The 11,203-nt window shown below is 40.0% G+C and overlaps 1 non-coding gene across 1 annotated transcript; it reads right to left on the bottom strand.

The window, feature by feature from the left end:
• Nucleotides 1-9,997: 9,997 nt before the first annotated feature.
• On the bottom strand, nucleotides 9,998-10,105 carry LOC111819756 (U6 spliceosomal RNA). Its single transcript, XR_002823329.1, has one exon. It is a non-coding gene; the product is annotated as a U6 spliceosomal RNA (small nuclear RNA).
• Between the last annotated feature and the right edge of the window lie 1,098 nt (nucleotides 10,106-11,203).

The following is an 11,203-nucleotide window of genomic DNA, read 5'->3' as shown; positions in this document are numbered from 1 at the left end:
ACAGCCATAGCTTAGGCTCTGGGGAGAGACTTTGTATGTGTGTTTGAGGTCAGTGTGGCTGAAGTGATGAATGCTGGGGTATTGAGGGATGATAAACAGTAATTTCCATTTCCCCTCTGAGTTCTAAGTCAACCAAGAGTAGAAAATGTGACCACAAAGTTATTGGGTAGCAAGTTGTTGTGCCTTGTAGCTATTGTGAGGATTTCAACTTTCCTTGTGAAAGAAATTGAAAGCCTTTGACAGATTTGAGAGAGAAATAACTTATAACTTAATGTTTAATAGGAGCTTTCTGGCTGTTGTATTGAGAATAGATTTTTTTTTTTTTTGGCGGTGGGGGAAGAGTGCGAAGAGGGAGAACAGTTAGGAGGCTAGAGTTCTTGTTGCCCAATTAGGCTCCATGCCCTGGAGCAGTCGAGCCAATGAAACCTACTCCAAGTCAGAAAGAGAGAAAGTTTAGGAGGTGACACCAATGGGGAGTCCGGTGGCAACAAAGGCTGTCTTTATGGAGTCCCAAAAGGCAATTTAACATTACAGCTTTGTCTTAGTCATCTAGTGCTGCTCCAACAGAAATACTGCAAGTGGATAGTTTTAACAAAGCGAAATTTATTCTCTCACAGTCCAGTAGGCTACGAGTCCAAATTCAGGGCATCAGCTCCAGGGGAACACTTTCTCTGTCAGCTCTGGAGGAAAGTCCATGTCATCAGTCTTCCTTTGGTCTGGGAGCTTCTCTGCTCCCAGCACTGCTTTCTTGGTGGTATGAGGTTCCCATGTGTCTCTGCTCACTTCTCTCTTTTATATCTCAAAAGAGATTGCATTAAGACACTATCCAATCTTGTCTACCTCATCAGTATAACTGCCGCTAATCCATTTTATTACATCATAGTGGTAGATTTTACAACACATAAGGAAATCACATCAGATAACACAATCATACAATACTGGGAATCATGACCCAGCCAAGCTGACAGGTATTTTTGGGGGATACAACTCAATCCATGACAAGCTTATATATGGTTGTTACAAGGGTTACAAGTGTCTTTTTGGCATGTAGCCTGCAGATGGCATGGCCGGATGAGTTACTCATTACAAGGTAATGACAAGAGACTATTTATCAGACTAAAGAGATACATGCTGGACATCTCCTCATCAGGCTAAAGATATACATGCCAGAAACCTGGGCTCTAATCTTCATGTGGGGGGTCTTAAGTCACATGTGGCTGGACAGAACAAAACAAAGTCATTAACAAAAGTATGCAGAAAGGAGAAGGCAGGAAAAAGCTTATAGGTTCATCATGGCGTTAGTTCTGTCAAGCTCTCAACTTCCCATTTTGAAAAAGAGAAAACATGTTGTGGAGTGTTAGGTTCACAGTTCTTACTGAGTTGAGAAATGATGGTGGCCAGATCAGATGACAGCAGTGGAAGTGGAGAAATGGATATATATTAGAAGTTGAATCTAAAGGGCTTGCTGATGGGTTGGATGGATGTAAAGTATGGTATAAAGGGGAGAATTAAGGATGGTGCCAGGGTTTTGGCCTCTCTGGAAAGATGGATTTTCCATTTACTGAGATAGAAAAAATGGTGAGCAAAACAGGTTTGGAAGGGATAAGATTGGGAATTTAGTTTTAAGCATCTTAAATTCGGAGTATGCCTTAGAAATCTAAGAGAACATGTTGAATGGGCAGTTGGATACATGAGTCTGGACTTAGAAGAGACATCAAGACTGGAGATATAAATTTTAAAGTTGTCAACACAGAGATAGTATTGAAAGCCATAGTGTATCCCTTCACAGAACACTCGCAATACTTGTAAGAAGGAGACTTTCCAAAGTTCTGTGAAAGGTGAGATTTTCCGTAAGTCAAGTTTGAGAGTCCATAAAGGTTAAAAATTTTAAAGGGAACTATTGAGTGCTGAATATTTTCCTTCTGAAAAGTGACATTAAAAGATAAAAAGTACTCTTCAATATCGTTTGCACCCTCACCTCTGCAAGTAAAATGGAAGGATTCAGAGAATCTAGAATTAATTCATAGACTTCAGAGTCAAGCAGGCACCAGCTTCCACCATCAACTCTGCAAATTCAAATCTTTGCAACTCCTTCATACTTTTGTGTCTCTGTTGCTGTGTGACCATGCTGTAGAATAGTTTGCAGCTAAGATCACAGGTCTTACAGGTTCAGTGGTCAAAGGATAAAGTGAGTAGTCTGTTTAATAGTGAAACCTACTCACCTTTTATAATTCATTTATTTATTGCACACAAGTAGTTATTAATTGGTACACTACAGATCTGAAAATGTTAACTCATTTCCTCGAACAAAGTTATTCTCCCATATTGGGAGAATCTGGCTCAAAATAACAATCTGCACAAGACCTTCTGTGTCCGAAAGCTAGTCAAAGAAGAGAGCACGAAACAGTAATTCTAATAAATACTGGTGACTCTTTTGCATTTGTGTATGTTGTTGTTCTTAGTTGCCATCAATTCTGACTCATGGAGACCCCAAGTGTTACAGAGAAGAACTGTTTTATAGGATTTTCTTGGCTGTAATCTTTATGGAAGTAGATGGCCAAACCTTGCTTTCACAGCACTCATGGGTGGGTTTGAACTACCAAGCTCTCAGTTAGTAGTCTAGCACAAACCATTTGTGCCACCCAGGGACCTTGTACCACAATAAAAAAAAACAAAAACAAAAAACAAACTCAAAACCCATTGTCACTGAGTCTATTCTGACTGATAGCAACCCTATAGGACAGAGTAGAACTGCCCCATAGATTTCCAAGAAGCGGCTGGTGGATTTGAACTGCCGACCTTTTGGCTAGCAGCCAAACTTAACCACTACACCACAATAGAGAGGGTGAAATAACCAGCTTTAGAGCACTCAGAAAGATGGTTACAGAGAAGGAAAAACAGGCAGGTTTCTGCCTTTGGCTGTGTGATCAGGCCCTCAGTGACATACCTCCAGTGTTGACAAGTGAATGACACTGGTTCTAACGCAGTCAAACTGACTGTCCCTGTGATTTACCTCCTTGACCCGGGATCATGTAATATTATTCGCAAAAATGTGGCCACAATTAGAAGACTTAGAAATACTGCATGAGTTTCCAAGTCCCCATTAAAAGAGATCGCCATTTTTTAAAAAATGCATTAAACAAGATTTTGCTAAACCTAAAACTTAACATGATTTTCCTTGGAGAAATTGTCCTTAATGACAGCCATGAAAATATTCTTTGTTTCAGAGACTGCAGTCTCTCATAGCGATTTGAGAATGACAAGCAGAAATATGAAAATAGAACTTATGCTTCAGCATCTGGCCTGGGTTGGAGGCGAAATGCCAATAACTTGAAAGGTGATGAGCAGCACCATGTGAAAAAGAAGGAAAGAGACCCAGCGCCTGGTTTCAGGGGTGCTCCTGGCTTTCTTTTTCATATGATACAGACACAGACAGTGTGACCTGTTTCTCTTCCTCTGTTCTGTTGAGCACCTCCTCCGTGTAGGGGGTTTGATCTGAGCTTGGTGGGAGGACTCAGGTCTTGGATGGGTCAAGGCTGAGAAACCAAGACGGTACTGAGCATGAATCTTGGTAACAGATTGCTTCTTACCACCCAGTTTTTCACCATGCACATGTGCACTATTTGAGTGCATATCACTGGCGAGCTGCGGATCTGTTCCTTCAGAGAACACAATCTGGGAACAACTTATCTCATTTACATACAGTACAGTACAGGGAATACTAATTGAATCTGCTAGATATCCATCTAAATAGTCTCTGCTTCCAGCAGGTAGGAAGGTAGGAGGAAGAAGGGAAGAGTGCCGACCCACGGGACTTTCTGAGGTTCCTTCCAGCTCCTATAACTCTAACTTTGAGCGGATTTAGGAGAAATTCTTACTTGCCTCACTTATATCTTTATATCGTTAAAATAAAATAGTTCAGTCTGGAGGTGGGCACCCTTGTGCTGTGGATCTCAAGTTAATGTTTAAGAATACTGTTTCTAATGTCCAGAGAATTCGCTTTTCCAAACAAACACCCTGCTGAGGAGTTGTACAAGAATAGAAGAACACACCAGCTTTACAGTCCCATTTCTTGCATATTGTCACCAGTGCTAGGATGTGTTTGATTGAATTCTCCTTAATGGACCATGTGGATGCCCCTTGGGTTCTCCGGAATAATACTAGGAATAGAGCAGTCTTTGGAAACTGCCACCAAGTGAATAAAGGGCTGATCTGATGTCCAGAAAGCATTCATTTGCTCTCCCCAGACCTCACATAAGTTTGTTAAATCAGGAAAGCTCAGCAGGTGATGTGTCTGAAATCTTTTTTTTTTTCCTTTCCTTCGGCGCTTGATTCTTGCCAAGGAGTGATGCTTTGAAAACTGACACAAAGACAACTGAAGCTGCTTGGTCAAATCTCCAGCCTCAAAACAGAGAGCTGCTTCTGTTCAGGTGAGTGAAATGTTAGCCCTTGTGACATGGTAATTGATTTCTAAGTGGTCCCTCCCCCTCTCAGTGAAGGAAATTTTAGTGAAACCACCCTGAAGTCTGCGACTCCAGCTATTGAACAACTCTTATCTGCTTTTAGTACAAATGGGACCCACCCGGAAGAAAAAAATGAAGTACTCTTCTAATTAAAGATTGAACACGTGTTATTTGCACTTGCCTGTTTGTAGAAGAGAATACACACCAGCCTCCGCACAGTTGAGTGTTTACTCACATTTCTGTCTGCGACTTCTTCCCTCCGTGGGAGCCTCCCCCAAGGTCACCTTTAACACGTATCATGTGGATCATGTGACATCCTCTCTCACTCTAATTCACAACTAACTTTCAGACTCCTAGTTTGGGGCTATGAATGCTTATGGCTTTTCGTACTTTCCGGTTGTGGCCTTCCCCGTTTGCTTTTGTGAAACCTGCTCAATCTCTTCCGCCATATTTATCTGCGTCTTCTTCCTTAAGCTGCCCCCAGCGTAACTCATTTATGGCACTCAACACAGTTCAAGGAGAGAGGAAATGACCCGCTTCCATGTATTGGTCCAACATTCAAATTCAAATAAAGTCAGCCTTCTCCGAGGAGCCTTCGATTTATTTATTCCCCTCTCGCTGGCAGAATCATTTCTCTGAAGTCTTTTCCAGCCTGGAACTCTGTTTCGTCCTCTTCTCTCCCTGAATCCCAGGTCCCCATCAATGCACGTCTTACATTTGCTGCTCTGGGAGAATCTCAATACTGGTGATTATACCTCTCGTCTTTCTCTCCTCGACCTTGCACTGTACCTGGCAATAAATGTTTCTTGAATAGATGAAAACAGTATATACTTACTTGTGCTTTAGACTTTCAATAAGAGGGGAGGAGATGGGACTGGGAGTAGGGTTCTCCAACAAGATTGTGATTGAGCACGGGCAGATGAGAGAAGTGACCTCCTCCCTCAGTCTTCCTTATCCACCTTCTGTTTCATCACTACAAATGCCACCCTCGGTTGTCACTGGGGCTGAAATGAGGGATTAGAAAGGAAGAAGGAGGAAGGCAGGGGAATCTTAGGGGGAGGAAGAGTGGAAGGAGATTTTCTGAGGCAGCCACCCAAGGTGTATGGAAGGCAGGCTTATGTAAATTAGGAGCTACTTGCTGATAGAATGCTCATAGATGGGAGGCTCCAATTCTACTGGATGCAACAAGCCACAGTTCATTGTGAGGGCCCTCCCCTCAGTCCTTCCTCACAAAGTTCTGCTGTGTATGAGATTATCTCCACCTTTCTGGTCCTGTTTCCTTCCAACAAAGGCCCACAATTACCCTAAGCTAGGATAGATCTGGGATATACACAATCTTTGACAACTGGCCCTTTGGGGAGATTTCAGTAGTCTCCAAGTATTAACATTCTTCGGCTTTCTGAGCCTGGGAACGTTTCTAATCGAATGCATGCTGATGGGTGGTCCTTAAGAGCCCCTCCCCTTTGGGCTCACTGGGTGTCAGCAAATCTTATGAGTGATGCTAGAAGAAAGGACAACACATTTGGACTTTTACCTCCTTCAGTTTGAACTTTTCATAGGAAAGAAAAAGAACTCGTTGATTATTAAACCTTGAGGTCACTTGGACATTTGTTTTTTGAATTTGTACAGTGGATGCATTTCCTTAAAAAACAAGATTAAAAACAACAACAACTACTATTACGTGCTTCAGAATGGCAAAAGCTCATTTCATGTTTATAATAGTTAAATTAAAAAAATCGAATGAACCTTTCAAAGCAGTTTTTTTATTTGACTTCTACATCCTTATGTATTATGTAACAATTAGTAGTGATGTGATGGATAATTTTCTTTGGAACAGTTCCTGATTCCATTACTCAACTACTCGATTGACTAGTAATTATGAATCATATCTTTAATTAGCTGCTGCTCTCCAGAAACATATGAAAGCCAAGGGCATAAAGTAATTGGCATAAAAGTTTTCCTAATTAATTTATCTGTCCGTGTAAGTAACCAGGGCTAGAGTCTGGGGATCATTTATAACTCCAGGAAGGCCAGCCCTAAAACTCACTGTCGAGAGAGATTTATATTTGTGAATTATAAAAAGACAACAAGCCACAAAATTGCATTATCCCCCAACTCTAACAATATAGCCCATAATGTGCTGCTGAGAGATGAGCGAAAAGTTCCTATTGATCCAATTCATTTTCATCATATCCTCCAGTGAATCTTTCAAATCTCTCTTGCCTTTTCCTCATTCAACATTGTAACAGTAATCAAGCACATTAAGCAATTCATTAAACAACAGCTCCGCTGACCACAGGGAGTACTGCAGCTAACATTCATTAGGCAGCCAATAACTTTATTTAAGGAGCAAAGGGCTTGGGAATAAAAACCAACTCCTTTGTCTGTCTGTAAGGAGATACACATTTCAGCAATGATCAAGACGCATGCCCTCCGGTCCGCAAGGTGCTTTCAGAGGAGGACCTGTCTCTGCATAAAGTGAAATTAAGGTAGGCTTGAGGTGTCCTGATGCTGTTCTCTCCTTGCTGAAAGGCAATCCAAGACTTAGCTCACTTGCTAAGCAGGGATACGGGAGATTTATGTTGAGTCTGGAAATGGAATGTTCAAATATTGATATTTGGATGCCGGATTTTCAGATCTGACTTTAAAAATCCTAAATGATATGAAAGGTAGCATGGTTGTGTGGCTTCAGACAACCCTGGCTTGGCTTTCTGAGGTTAATAAAAGTGATGGATGTACTTTCTTTCTTGACAACAGAAAGCACTGAAATAACAAAAGCAGGCTGCACAAATTGTTTCTTCAGACCGTAATTAGAGGCATCCTAGAAAAGTGTTCCTGTCCCTCTGAGATTTGAGGGAGTCCTGGGGAGACAGTAAAAAGCAGGTGACACTGGAGAAGCGTCACTGAGCCTATATTTTTTAGATAAAGGGCACCTTGTCTAGTGCCCCTTGGGGTTTGGATTTCTTGCACTGCCAGCCTTGGGCTCTTTTCTTTAGCTGGTGAACTTGTTCTTTATGAAACAACTTGAGAACGTTGTTACATAGGCTAAGCCTTCATAAACACACCATCCATGGTTAGATGAAACTATTTTTAGAAAGGATTTTTTTTTTTTTTCCCTTGAGGGGACCAAATGAAATCCCTTTTCACAAGGTATTATTTTATAGCATTAAGAGTCTCTAGGAAACATGTAAAAGCAGGGCAGATTAACCAGTAAGGTACACATGGGCTTAATTGTGTTGATTTACTAATCTGTAGTGCACAATTTCACATGGATTTCACCACATCCTTAATGTGGTGAAAACAGGTGAAATTGTGCACTACAAATTAGTAAATAAACCCATGGGTAATCTGTCCCTGTGTAAGTGAGTTACATTTCTAAGACATTCTCTCCCTTAACTCTAAATAGTGGGCTATGTTTCAGGATTAACCCTCATTTGATAAGTGTTCCTTTTAATTCACTAAATATGCTTTTCTTCTAAACCTTTAGTCTCATAGGTAAAGTGTTGGCATCATTCTTTCTAGCCGTATCTATTGATCAAGCTACTGTCACCAGTAAATAAAATAGAATTGTCCTGGTCTTAGACTCTACTGCGCAGCAGAGCTAACAAAAGCAGGCTGTACAGAAGGATTGATGCATGATTGCCCCCTCCTGCCTGACATGTGGGAGACCTGGGTTCAGAAAGAGGATCAAGCCCATCCTTGGGTCATTTCTGAGATCATTCTCTGAGCTTCTGAGAAGGGGGATTAAATGTGAGACATGAAGCAGAGCAAGACCCTGGGTCAGAGCAGAGGGAAGGAAGGTCTTAAGACCATGATTTGGAGCAGGGTGAGCATAAACCACCAGAGTGAAACTTCCAGTAAACAGTAAGGACTTAAAATTATCACCTTCAGAGACAAGGACTTTAAAAGAAAATTAACAAATCCAAATTTCGATGTCTCATAGATTAACAACAAAGTCAATTTTGTATTCTTAAAATATCTACTTTATATATATTTTGAAAACAATGGGTTGTACTTTTTAGTCAAAATGATCATATACATAATTTTAGGTTTCAAATTGGAACAAATTGTTGTGCCTCCTCAGTTGTACTGCCAGTGCTACTACATTCAGGCTGTGGCTGAGAGCAAAGAAGGGAAAGAAAAAATAATTGTAGTACATTAAAGCCAGAATTGCTGAGGATGTAGAAATCGGAATGAAATGTGGCTTTACCCTGAGATTTAAATCCCCTTTAACCATGAACTGTTGTGGTTGAATTCATTTTTAATGCCACTATACTTAATATAGTCATGTTTGTACTCTTTCTAGGTATTTCCATGGTGCTGTTACTTTCTTGCCTTAATGTTTAGAAATATTGCAGATATCATTCAAGAGTTCTACTTAATAGAAATATATAGGGAGAGTCAAAAATTCTTTTAAAGGGTTTTTTTTTTTTTAAAAAAAAACCTATCTTTGGTGACATTTGGCCTTCATACCACTTAATCATAGAAAAAACTAACATTGTTTGAATGCATAATAAACATCAGTTACAGGCACTGTAATGAAGGTTTTGCAAGTGGTATTTCATTTAATCTTCTCAATAATACAATGAGGCAAGTAGTAGTATTTTTCTCTACTTTATAATCGATAAATCTAGGGATGAGAGAATTTGTATAACTTGCTCAAGAACCAGTGGTGGCTGGAGCTGGCTAGGACTAGCTTGATAGAGTCAGGCATGCTTCTCTTCCCAGCTCCTGCACTCAGAGACTTCAAGGTGGTAACTTGAAATCTGCTTTGGTGGGAGCATTTACACCACGGAAATGGGCAAATACCACAAATCAGGGTTCCTGCCTTCCACCCTCTGAGAGCAAGTTATTAAACATTTACCAGTACACCACTGGCAAGATGCACAGGTAGTAAATGGCAAGGCAATAATCCAAAACCAAATTTGTTTGACTTCAGAGCCTATATATGCATATATATAATTTTTTTAAAGGGTATATTAAACCGTCTCACTAAATTATCGGTCAGTTCATGACCTTTACTGGGCACTTTCTTTCTACAAAGTACTGTATTTGATGCTTTAGAAATATTATTGATTAAAAAAATCAGCATCTTTCTAGGGGGACCAAACAGCACAATGGGAACATATTTAGGGATGTCCAGCTGACCGTATCTTCACACAGTCTGGCCAAATCAGATGGGATGGGAGACTGAGTTTAACAGTCCTCAGTTCCCCAGCCATAGTTCAGAGGAACAAATGAGGTGCTTATTTTTCAGACTCTACTGGAATTTGACAGGTTAGAAAAATTACAGAGGAAAGAGTGGCTAGATTTGCTAGAGTGGGAAGTAATAAAACGGCGACAGACATAGATTAGGCATCTCCTATGTGAAATGCTCAGTACCAGTCACTGCAGGGCTTATTAAAAGAACAAGACAAGACTGTTAAGTTATTTTTTTTTTAGATATTGTTATTGTTTTTTCTTTCCCATTGTCATCGAATGGATTCCCACTCATAATGACCCTATAGGATAGAGTAGAACTGCCCCATAGAGTTAAAAATACGGAACGCTTCATGAATTTGCATGTCATCCTTGCGCAGGGGCTAATCTTCTCCGTGATGTTCCAATTTTAGTACATGTTCTGCCGTAGTTGTGTTTAAAAGTTACCTATCTTTTGGAGATATTAATACTGAAATATTTACAGATGAAGTATAAGTGTCTTCATTTTGCTTTGGAAGTAAAGGAAGTTGGGAGTAGGTGGGGGTATAGATGAAACTAGATTAGTGATAAATTGATCATTTTTGATGGTGAGTAATAGGTACATGAAGGTCCCTGGGTGGCACAAACAGTTTGTATAGGACTACTAACTTAAAGGTTTGCAGTTCAAACTCATCCACTGGCACCACAGAAGAAAGGCCTGGCATTCTGATTCTGTAAAGATTACAGCCAAGAAAACTCTATGGAGCGGTAACATATGGGGTTGCCATGAGTTGAAATTGACTTGACGGCAACTTTTTTTTTTAAATGGGTACATGAAGGTTTGTTTTACTGTTCTCTTCATTTTTATATTGGTTTTAAATGTTCTATGGTACAAAGTAAAGCGAACAAACAAACCAACCAGACAGGCAACCAACCAACCGTTGATGACAACATGCAATTTGGTGCTACAAGGCTAGCATACAGAACCCACGCTGAAGCACATCTAAGTTTACAAATATTAAAGTAGGCAGCAGAATCTTATTGGGAACCTAAATATGAAACGGTTTATTATGGCAGACCCTATTCTATAGCAAAGAAGGCTGAATATAGGACCAAGAAGATAACCTTCAAGATGTAAAATCATTTTTTATGTTCAATGGATGAACATCATATTTCAAGCATTTTAACACACACCTCTGCTTCAGAGTATTAGTCGGGATTGTTACATTTGCTTTTCCATAATCAATTTAATTTTGCAAATTCAGCTTCCTTACCAAAAAAGAAGACAGTGAATTAGATACACTATAGCCAATGGACAGCTTTTTCTAAACAGCGAGTATTTTTACAGCATCCTCTGTAACTTTCTGCCAATGACCACTGTATTGAAACCTAATCGGCCGCTTATTTGTCTTCCAAAAATATATCTTAAAAAAAAGTTAAGATTTTAACAGTACTAACCAGTCAATTCATTTAATAATAAAACTTTAAAGTCAACTCTTAGGTAAATTTGAAACCTTTTTCCTTGATAAATACAGGTAGTCCCGATTTGCGATGGGGTGCCA

This window comes from Trichechus manatus, unplaced genomic scaffold, assembly GCF_000243295.1.
Source record: "Trichechus manatus latirostris isolate Lorelei unplaced genomic scaffold, TriManLat1.0 scaffold00017, whole genome shotgun sequence".
NCBI classification, from domain to species: Eukaryota; Metazoa; Chordata; class Mammalia; order Sirenia; family Trichechidae; genus Trichechus; species Trichechus manatus.
The sequence above is the reverse complement of the archived record's forward strand: the minus strand, read 5'-3'. Positions and strand labels throughout refer to the sequence as shown.